General features: G+C 46.2%; 1 long non-coding RNA gene across 1 annotated transcript; it reads left to right on the top strand.

Moving 5' to 3' along the window:
• The first annotated feature begins 15 nt into the window (after positions 1-15).
• On the top strand, positions 16-6,604 carry LOC140843977 (uncharacterized). The gene is made up of 2 exons (XR_012121978.1): positions 16-361; positions 494-6,604. It is a non-coding gene; the product is annotated as an uncharacterized lncRNA (long non-coding RNA).
• The last annotated feature ends 5,193 nt before the right edge of the window (positions 6,605-11,797 follow it).

Below are 11,797 nucleotides of genomic sequence, written 5' to 3'. Positions count from 1 at the left end.
GCCGGCGGGGCGGGGCGGGCGGGGCTTCCGAGGAAGGCCGGGCGCCGGCTCCTGGCCTCCAAAACGGGGGCGGGCTGCGGGGGGCAGAGCTTGCTCAAAACCCCTCCCATTAGGGAAGATCAGCGAGCTCTGTCTGGCGGCGAGCGGCTTCCGCGGCTCTCTCCGCTAGACTGCCTGCCTTCGCTTGCGCGCCTGGGCTAGAGGCGGGCGGGCATTGTGCGCTGGCGGCGCGCGCTCCCTAGTTGCCGGGAGACGGCGCGCGAATGGCAGCTCGGGGCTCGCGGCTCAGGCCCCCCCAGGCCGCGGTGGCCCCCCCACCCCTCTCAGCCAGTTCGGCCAGCGCGGCCGCCGCGGGCACCAGGTAATCAGCAGGTCACCCGTTGGCGAGACAGCGAAAAAGAAAAAGGAACAGGAAAGGAAAGCATTGAAGTCTTTTATAAAATTCAATTGGTAGAATGTGAAGTTTCTTTTTCTTTTTTTCTTTTTCACTAAGGTATCATTGATATACACTGCTCTGAAGGTTTCACAAGAAACCTTCAATGTGGATACTACCTTCACCCATATTTTCAAGTCCCCCCTGTACCCCATTGCCGTCGCTGTCCATCAGCGGAGCAAGATGCCACGGAGTCCGTACTTGTCTTCTCTGAGCTACATTGTTTCCCCGTGACTGCCGGAGACCAAAAGGGCCCACACCCATAAAATGGCGGATTTCCTGCTTCTTTTCCGGGTTTACTATTCCCGCCAGTACCCACCAAGACCCAATCACCCTTGTACACATTCCTGCTAGCACCACTTGGTGACCAATCATCTTCTGACCCTCCCCTTCCTTGCTGACTTGTATAAATTAAGCCTGCTGCAAATAAACTGCGCCAGCTTGATCAGACATCCTGTCTTGCTGGTCGTTCTTTGTGTCCCTTGCTTGTTCATTTCTGCAGGCGTCTCCGGCTACACTCCACGTTAATCCCGCGGGTCGGGACAACTGGCGCCCAACGTGGGGCCCCCCGGGACTCCTGCTGAAACGTCTGCTCGGAAGCCCTGGCCAGGCATTCATTTGAGTCACCGCACGGGTATTGACCTGATGTCGACTCTGCATGGAGAAGGATCACTGCGGCTCACCCGTCCGTAATACAGATCCTTGAGAGGTGAGTAGACGAATCCCCCAAGCAAGATTCCAAACAACCTCTTGGGTGTTCAGCAGTCCATTTGATCTTATCACTTCCCTCCAGTTTGCTGCCGCGATTTATTCCTTGTTTTGTTCACTAGTTGTTCCTCTCTGAAAACCGTGTGTTTACTTTGGGCTAACGGTCGTTCACCTCGAAGGCATACCCGGGGGACTCCGACTCCAGAGTCCCTGCCCTAGAGGGTCCGAGCAGGCGGATTGTACCTGCCGACTGTCCTACGTAAACAAGGGCTCGTCTGAGCTGACGAGAGTGGCTCCAGTGTTTCAGGACATTGATGTAATTGCAGCTAAATTGGAGGAAAGGATTCAAATTTTTACAGTGCAAGGGTTGCGGCCATAGTGATGGGCAACTCTCTGAACTCCCATGAAGTCTTCCTTACTGGACTCAAGGAGTCCCTCAGGACACGAGGAATTAGGGTTAAAAGAAAAGACCTTAGGTATTTTTTTACTTTTATCCATGAGACTTGTCCCTGGTTTCCCCTAGAGGGCACTATTGATCACAAACAGTGGAAAAGAGTTGGTGATGCCCTTCCAGATTTTTATCGGACCTTTGGCCCTGAAAAAGTTCCTGTCTCAGCATTTTCATATTGGAACCTTATTCATGACGTCCTTGAAGTTCATTCACAAGATCCCGACATTAAAACTATAATCAAAACAGGAGAAAAAGCTCTCAGAGAGGACTCCCGACCGCCCTCTGCCTGCCCTTCAGTAGCCGTAGATATTCTTGACGAACCCATAATTCCTACTAACAAATCCCCTGAATTTCAACCAGACACAGAATCCCCAAATACCCATGATAAAATTGATACCCAGGACATAGCTGATCCCCCTAAGATTCCAAATATTTATCCCGCACTTACGTCCTTTAAATGGCAAACAACCAGGACATTTTGCTCGCCAGTGCCAGGCAGAGACTCAGCCTCACCCGCCTCGCACTTCCCTGCCTCATACACCCCTGACTCATACTCCCCCCCAAAACCCTATGCCCTCGGTGTCGGCGTGGTTTCCATTGGGCTAATGAATGCCGTTCTAAAACGAATATTGAAGGTACCCCCCTTCCACCACTCCAGGGAAACTCCCAGAGGGGCCAGCCCCTGGCCCCACCACTGAATACGAACCAAGGGGCTATCAGGTTCATTCCCCAAGCTCAACAACAGCAAATCCTCCCTGCGCAAGCATCAGCTCCCTCTCCCGTGCCACCCCAGGAAGCGCAGGCTTGGACCTCTGTTCCGCCACCGACACAATATTAGTACCCGATCAAGGTATTCAGTTGCTCCCCACAGAAACCTATGGACCGTTACCCTCCAGTACCTTTGGTCTAATATTAGGACGGGGGAGCTCTACATTAGCTGGCCTTCATATTGTACCAGGAGTTATTGATAATGATTATACAGGACAAATTACCCTCCTAGCTTCTGCTCCGACAGGCCCAATATCTATTTACAAAGGAAAAAGAATAGCTCAACTCCTATTGCTCCCGTTAGACTTAACAAACAAAAGTTACAATAAAAATTTCAGATTGAATGCTGCCTTTGGTTCCTCTGATGCTTATTGGGTGCAACAAATTACCACTGAACGGCCTTTGTTAACCCTACAATTAGATGGCAAGTCCTTCGAAGGTTTAGTTGATACAGGAGCAGATGCTACAGTAATATCAGCCCAACAGTGGCCTCCCAGTTGGCCCTGCAGTACGTCCATAACCCATCTCAAAGGCATTGGTCAATCTACTAACCCAAAGCAAAGTTCTAAAATCTTAATTTGGAAGGATAAGGAGGGAAATTCAGGACAAGTCCAACCTTACATAGTCGCTGGATTGCCCATTAATCTATGGGGCCGTGACATTCTATCCCAATTGAAGCTCGTCATGGCCAGCCCAAATGACATAATTGCCCGACAAATGCTTAATCAAGGCTATCTGCCTGGCCAAGGTTTAGGAAAATACAGTCAAGGCATAAAAGAACCCCTTACTGTTATACCCAAGAATGACCGTTTCACATATTCTGTTACAACCGATGCAGTTACCAAAGCTAGCCAATATCATGCTCTTCACCATGTGAATGCTCATACTCTTCGGCTTTTATTTAAACTCACCAGAGAACAAGCTAGGCAGATTGTTAAAAATTGTTCAGGGTGTGTTACCTCACTGCCCCTCCCCCATTTAGGAGTCAACCCGAGAGGTTTACTCCCTAATGAGATCTGGCAAATGGATGTTACCCATATTCCTGAGTTTGGAGCTCTTAAATATACCCATGTGACTATCGATACTTACAGTGGTTTTATATTTGCCACCCTTCACAGTGGGGAAGCCACTAAGAATGTCATAGCCCATGTTCTTCAATGCATTACTGTTATTGGTAAGCCTCAGACTATTAAAACAGACAATGGACCTGGATACACTTCGCAAGCGTTCCAAAATTTTTGTCACCAATTTCAAATCAAGCATATCACTGGTATCCCGTACAACCCCCAAGGACAAGGAATAGTCGAGCGGGCCCATCAGACAATAAAGAGTACAATTAACAAACTTAAAACCAACACAGCATACCCTATAAGAGGCTCTCCAAAAAACCTCCTTAATCATGCTTTATTTACACTCAATTTCTTACAATTAGATAGCCACAATAAGTCAGCCGCCGACAGGTTGTGGCACCAAGAAACAAAAACCCAATTTGCAGAAGTCCTATGGAAAGATCCTTTAACTTTTAAATGGCATGGTCCCGACCCAGTTCTTATCTGGGGTAGAGGTCACGCCTGTGTTTATGATACACAGGGAAACGGACCTCGATGGTTACCCGAACGCCTTGTTAAACCCATCAATACTTCTTCAAAACGAAATTGTAATAATTCAATACATTCCAGGGAGGAGAATCCACCCTGAGAACAGTTTTTCCTTGCCTTTCAGGGAGAAGATAAATATTCATCATCATTGGACAAGGTAAGCCCATCTGACCTTTGTTAGCACAGTTGTAGGCCCACTACCAGTGATCTTGCCTATTTTCATTTAAACCCTAAAATGTCATCATGTCTACTACCCATTCCCTTATCGCTACTGTAATAGTCACTGTTGTCCTAGGAGGGTTTGGACCCCCTCCAAATAAGGAAGAACTCCTCATTCAGCTGTATGGAAGCCCTTGTGATTGTAAGGGAGGAGTGATGGATTTAGAACCTAGCCTGAGAGGACATACACAAATAACATCTCAAGGGACAAAATATTTACCTGGTCAAATTATTACCAGAAGACCCGTAGACTGCCAAGACAAACTAGCATACCTCACAGCAGATATCTCTGCATCTGGAGTGGGTTGGACTCCCCAGTCTTGGAAATGTGTAAGAAAACCCAAAATTATACCTACAATTGATGGCAAACCAGGGCCTTGTCCCGACCCCTGCCAAAAAGCCACTGAATTACACTCTACCTGTTACCGCACTGTCCAACAGTGCACTGGTGCCGATGGCAAAAAATATCTAACAGCCATCTTACAAAATGGTTATGCTGGTTCCTTTGGAGGCGAGTATGATTATAGCAACCCCCAAGGACATTCTAAATATGCTCAAGCCTCCTGTCATGGTAAACTTGGCAAGGCGACCTGCTGGCCACTGCAAGCCCCAATCCACATATCTGATGGTGGTGGACCAACAGATCAGGTGAGAGAAGCCCAAGTTCAAAAGAAAATTGAAAAAATTATCAAAGAAATATACCCTCCCCTAGAGTATCACCCTCTAGCCTTGCCCAAGTCTCGTGGCATAGATCTTGACACCCAGACTGCTGATATTCTAAAAGCCACCCATAGCGCACTAAACGCTACTAATCCCAGCCTTGCTGAAAATTGCTGGCTATGCATGACCCTTGGTACGCCTATGCCCCTCGCAATTCCCACTAACGCTACCACTACACTGCCAGAACAGAATTGTACTCTTAACTCACCCTTTAGAGTACAGCCTGTAGGATTTAACACATCCCTATGCATACAAAAGCAGCCCCAGAATAATAGTGATGACGTGAACGTAGGATTTGCCTCTTTCACAAATTGCTCCCAAGTTTCTAATTATTCCTCAGCTCTCTGCCCTGCTATTGGACAAGTTTTTATCTGTGGAGGAAACCTGGCCTTCACTGCCTTACCCTCAAATTGGACTGGGTTATGTGTGCAAGCCAGTATTCTCCCAGATATTGATATTATCCCAGGAGAAAAACCTATCCCCATACCCAGCTTTGAGTATATGGCAGGGCATTCACGCTCTAAAAGAGCCATCCAGCTTATCCCAATCCTAGTAGGCCTCGGGATTACTACCGCAATGGCCACAGGAACAGCAGGGGCAGGAATAGCCATACATTCCTACCATAAGTTATCCCATCAATTAATTAATGATGTTCAAACACTCTCAGGAACAATCAATGATCTCCAGGACCAAATTGACTCACTTGCAGAGGTAGTTTTGCAAAATCGTCGAGGTTTAGATCTCCTCACAGCAGAACAGGGAGGTATCTGTTTAGCTTTGCAGGAAAAATGCTGCTTCTACGCCAACAAGTCAGGCATTGTTCGGGATAAGATAAAGATTCTCCAAGAAGATCTCGAGAGAAGAAGGAAAGAACTCCAGAAGAACCCTCTTTGGACAGGATTGAATGGACTCCTCCCGTACCTCCTTCCTATATTAGGCCCTCTTTTAGGATTACTACTAGTACTTTCTTTCGGCCCCTGGGCTTTTCAAAAACTTACAATGTTAATCAAACAGCAAATTGACTCCCTCGTAGCAAAACCCATACAAGTTCATTATCACCGCCTTGCTTTAGCTGACCAAGGTGTGAATCTTTACATAGAGCCCTAAGCTGGCAATAAAATAAACCAGGAACGAGCTATGTCAAGGTTTCTTGTCCTGTCCCTTGACAACATCTCTGGGCAATTAAGGCGGGTAGTCAATGACGGGTAATTAAGAGGTTGTACCTGTAGAAATACAGGACAGACACAAGACCTCTGATAAAAATAACAGGGGCCGATCTAATACTGGGGCAAGCTCCTATTTATGTAGGCCGATCCAGTATTAGGGCAAGCTCCCCTGAAGACACCAGGCCGACTCCAAAAAGAGGCAAGCTCCTGGAAAACAGAGGCCAGGTACTAAACCTCTAGACCTAAGACAGGCACCGTCTACCCAGTGGATAAATAGCTCCAAGTTCCTGTCCCAACCCCTCCTAAAAGAATAGAAAAGGAGGAGATGCCGGAGACCAAAAGGGCCCACACCCATAAGATGGCGGATTTCCTGCTTCTTTTCCGGGTTTACTATTCCCGCCAGTACCCACCAAGACCCAATCACCCTTGTACACATTCCTGCTAGCACCACTTGGTGACCAATCATCTTCTGACCCTCCCCTTCCTTGCTGACTTGTATAAATTAAGCCTGCTGCAAATAAACTGCGCCAGCTTGATCAGACATCCTGTCTTGCTGGTCGTTCTTTGTGTCCCTTGCTTGTTCATTTCTGCAGGCGTCTCCGGCTACACTCCACGTTAATCCCGCGGGTCGGGACACGTGACCCCACACACACCAGGTGCACCAATCATAATACCCCTGAATCCTCTTCTCCCTGCCATACCGCTCCCCTTTGGTAACCCTAGTCGCTTCTTGGGAGTCTGTGAGTCCGCTGCTGTTTTGTTCCTTCAGATTTGCTTTGATTTAATACTCCACAAATGAGGGAAATCATTTGGTACTTGTCTTTCTCCGCCTGGCTTATTTCACTGAGCATAATACCCTCTAGCTCCATCCATGTTGTTGCAAATGGTAGGATCTGTTTCCTTCTTATGGCTGAATAGTGTAACATTTTGTATCTGTGCAACCTCTTCTCTACCCATTCATCTACTGAGGGCCACTTAGGTTGCTTCCATACCTTGGTTGTTGTAAATAGTGCTGCAATAAACAGACAGATGGTATTCACTCCTGAAGCAGGGATATTTTAAGTGGTTTTCCAAGTATTCTGCTAAACTCATAGTGTATTAAAGTTCAGAGCTTTAAGAACTGAAAGAAAGATTTGCAACAACGTGGATGGGGCTAGAGGGTATTATGCTCAGTGAAATATGATAGGCAGAGAAAGACAAGTATCAAATGATTTCACTCATCTGTGGAGCATAAGAACAGAAAAAACTGAAGGCACAAAACAGCAGCCGACTCACAGAACCTGAGAATGGACTGACAAATAGTAAAGGGAAAGGGACTGGGAAGGGTGGGTGGGAAGGGAGGGAGAAGGGGAATAAGGGGCATTAGGGTCAGCACACATGATGTAGGCCAGGAGCACGGGGAGGGCAGTATAGCACACAGAGGAGACAAGTAGTGACTCTATAGCATCTCCCTACGCTGATGGACAGTGACTGTAACGGGGTATGAGGGGGGGACTTGATAATGGGGGGAGTCTAGTAACCACCGTGTTGCTCATATAACTCTACCCTAATACCAAAAAAAAGTTAAAAATTAAAAATAAAAGGAATAGAAAAATGACCCAAAAAAAGGAACTGAAAGAAGGGAACAATTCTGGCAGCACATGTCATAGCAAAGGCTAAAGGGAGGCAGGTGGACGCGCACCAAGGTGTTTGAAGAGGTGAAAGGGCACAGAACCCACTTAGGACTTGAGAAAAAAAAAACTTTCAAAGTCAAGTCCTCCTCGGTCTGGGGAGGGTCAGCGTGTCTTACCAGCGATGAGGCCTCCGAGGGGACCCGAGGAAACGAGTGGGTACTGTCGGGGGAATGCGCTCCCCGCGGGCCGAGGGAGCCGGCGGGGCGGGGCGGGCGGGGCTTCCGAGGAAGGCCGGGCGCCGGCTCCTGGCCTCCGAAACGGGGGCGGGCTGCGGGGGGCAGAGCTTGCTCAAAACCCCTCCCATTAGGGAAGATCAGCGAGCTCTGTCTGGCGGCGAGCGGCTTCCGCGGCTCTCTCCGCTAGACTGCCTGCCTTCGCTTGCGCGCCTGGGCTAGAGGCGGGCGGGCATTGTGCGCTGGCGGCGCGCGCTCCCTAGTTGCCGGGAGACGGCGCGCGAATGGCAGCTCGGGGCTCGCGGCTCAGGCCCCCCCAGGCCGCGGTGGCTCCCCCACCCCTCTCAGCCAGTTCGGCCAGCGCGGCCGCCGCGGGCACCAGGTAATCAGCAGGTCACCCGTTGGCGAGACAGCGAAAAAGAAAAAGGAACAGGAAAGGAAAGCATTGAAGTCTTTTATAAAATTCAATTGGTAGAATGTGAAGTTTCTTTTTCTTTTTTTCTTTTTTATTTCTGAAGGTTTCCCAAGAGAAACAATGTGGGTGCTATATTCCCCTATAGAATCGAGTCCCTGCCATAACCCATTGCCGCCGCTGTCCTTCAGCGTAGCAGGATGCCAGGGAGTCCGTACTCGTCTTCTCTGAGCTACATTGTTTCCCCGTGACCCCCCACACACCAGGTGCACCAATCAGAATTCCCTTGAATTCCCTGCTCCCTCCCATACCCCTCCCCTTCGGTAACCGCTAGTCGCTTCTTGGAGTCTGTGAGTCCGCTGCTGTTTTGTTCCTTCAGATTTGTTTTGATTTAATACTCCACAAATGAGGGAAATCATTTGGTACTTGTCTTTCTCCGCCTGGCTTATTTCACTGAGCATAATACCCTCTAGCTCCATCCATGTTGCAAATGGTAGGATTTGTTTTCGTCTTATGGCTGAATAGTGTTCCATTTTGTATATGTGCCACCTCTTCTCTATCCATTCATCTACTGATGGACACTTAGGTTGCTTCCATATCTTGGCTGTTGTGAATAGTGCTGCAGTAAATATTGGGGTGCATATGTCTTTTTGAACCTTTGATCTTGTTTTCTTTCGGTAAATTCCTAGCTGACGAATTCCAGGGTCAAATGGTAGTTCTAAGTTTTTTGAGGAATCTCCATACTGCTTTCCTCAGTGGTTGAACTAGTTTACATTCCCACTAGCAGTGTAGGAGGGTTCCCCTTTCTCCACATCCTTGGCAGCATGTGTTGCTGTTTGTCTTTTGGATGGTGGCAATCCTTACTGGTGTGAAGTGGTATCTCATTGTGGTTTTAATTTGCATTTCTCTAATGGCTAGCGATGTGGAGCATCTTTTCATGGGCCTGTTGGCCATCTGTTTTTCTTCTTTGGAGAAGTGTCTGTTCAGACCCTCTGCTCATTTTTTAATTGGATTATTTGCTTTTTGTTTGTTGAGGTGCATAAGCTCTTTATGTATTTTGGATGTCAGCCCCTTGTTGGATATGTCATTTATGAATATATCCTCCCATAGTGTAGGATGCCTTGTTGTTCTATTGATGGTGTCCTTTGCTGTACAGAGACTTTTCAGCTTCATACATATCCATTTGTTCATTTTTGCTTTCCTTTCCCCTGCCCAGGGAGATATGTTCTTGAAGGAGTTGTTCATGTTTATGTCCAAGAGGTTTTGCCTGTGTTTTTTTCTAAGAGTTTTATGGTTTCATGACTTACATTCAGGTCTTTGATCCATTTCAAGTTTACTTTTATGTGTGGGGTTAGACAATGATCCAGTTTCATTCCCTTACATGTATCTGTCCAGTTTTGCCAACACCATCTTGCCCTCTTCTTTTGTGGTTTGATGAGTTTCTTTAGTTGTACACTTATATTCCTTTCTCTTTCTCTTTTGTGTCTTTACTATAGTTTTTTGCTTCGTGGTTACCATGAGGCATACATGTAACAACTTGCCTTTATAACCACCTATCTTAAGTTGATAACTCGAGTTTGGTTCCATTCTAAAACATTTTTACTCTCCTTCCCCCAACATTTTATATTTTTCATGTGACTGTTTACGTCTTTGTATCTTGTGTATCCTTTAACTAATAATTGTGATAATTATTTTTATTACTTTTGTCTTTTAACCTTCATAATAGCTTTATAAGTAATTAATCCACTACCTCTACTATATATTTACTTTTCCAGTGTAATGTATTTTTCATATGCATCCCTGTTAGTAATTATTGCCTGTTCTGTTCAGTTTAAAGAGATCCCTTTAGTATTTCTTATAAGGCAGTTTAGCATGATAAACTCTGTTAGTTTTTGCTTGTCTGGAAAAAAATCTTTCTCTCCTTCAATTCTGAATGATAACTTTATTGAGTAGAATATCCTTGCTTGAAATTTTTTTTCTTTCAGCACTTTGAATATATCATGTCACTTCCACCTGGCCTACAAAATTGCACTGAGAAATCTTGATAGTCTTTTGACGGTTCCCTTGTATATAACCAGTTGCTCTTCTCCTGATGCTTTTAATATTCTCCTCTTGTCTTTAAATTTTGACGTTTTAATTAACGTGTCCTGGTGTGGATCTCTTTAGGTTCACCTTTTTTGGAACTCTTTTGGATTCCTGGATCTTAAGGTCTGTTTCCTTCACCATGTTAGGGAAGCTTTCAACCATTATTTCATCAAATAAGATTTCTGCCCCTTTCTCTGTCTTTCTCCTTCTAGGAGCCCTATAATGCAAATATTAGTCTGTTTGATGTTATCCTATATGTCCCTGAAGCTATCTTCCCCTTTTTTCATTCTTCTGCTCTGACTGAATTCCACTGTTGTGACTTGCTTTTGATCAAGGAAATGTTAACAGAAGGGACATGTGCCTCTTGAAGGCAGAGGCCAGTGCGTAGCTGAAAGCATTCTCTTTCCCTCTGCTCTGCAGAATGGCAGTGTCCCAGGTGGTTATGGCTCTGTGGGCCTGGGTTGCAATGGAAGAATGATCGGAGCATAGCCCCAGGTCACCAAGGAGGGGCACTGTTACAGGCTGAATGTTTGTGTCCCCTCAAAATGCATTGTGATGATATTTGGAGGTGTGGCCTTTGGGATGTGATTAAGTTGATACACGATACACGTTCATGAAGGATTTGTGGGCTTATAAGAAAAGACACCAGAGAACTTCTTCTCCTGAATGCTATCATGCCATGGGAAGGACACATTAAAAAGGTGGCCACTGAAAGCTGAGAGCTCTCAGCAGCCACTAAATCTGCTGGCCGCTTGACCTTGGACTTCCTAGCCTCCAAAACTGTCAGAAATAAGTTTCTGTTGTTTAAACCACTCAGCCTCTGATATTTTGTTCTAGCAGCCTGAGCAGCCTACGACCACCAAATTGCATGAATGGAATTTGGGTGGTGTTTGTTACTGCACCATGACCTCATCTATCTTGACCAATATAGCCTCCAAAACCATGGATTAATCACTGTGCAATACTGCCTCTTAACTACCACAAGAAACTTCTTTATGAGACTTAGTATTACTGAACAAGCCCTTTATAGTGTATTGCAGTCCAAAATGAAAGAAACCTAAAAGAACACAAAATTAACAACACAAAGTAAGAGCAAACACCAAGCCAGGTACATTGGCTCTTTAGCTCACCCATAAGCTGCAGACAGTTTCATTTATTCTTTCACTTAAACCAGAGCATGGGGAAGTTGGCCTTGGGCTAAAGGTGATAAAACAGCTCAGAGCCAGAATGTAAAGAAGTACAAAGCTAGGAAACCCTGCTGAGTGAGTCCTGCAATGGCAGATTCCAAGGCAAAGATGTTCTTCCTCTCTTCTCTCCCTCTAACTTAGATTTCTGAATGTCCCTCAGAAGCCTTGTTTGCTTGTAGGCATGAAAAGGCTAATTTGACTGGA

This window comes from Manis javanica, chromosome 10 (genome assembly GCF_040802235.1).
Source record: "Manis javanica isolate MJ-LG chromosome 10, MJ_LKY, whole genome shotgun sequence".
In the NCBI taxonomy this organism is placed as follows: domain Eukaryota; kingdom Metazoa; phylum Chordata; class Mammalia; order Pholidota; family Manidae; genus Manis; species Manis javanica.
Note: the sequence above shows the minus strand (reverse complement) of the source record. Positions and strands in the feature narration are given on the sequence as shown.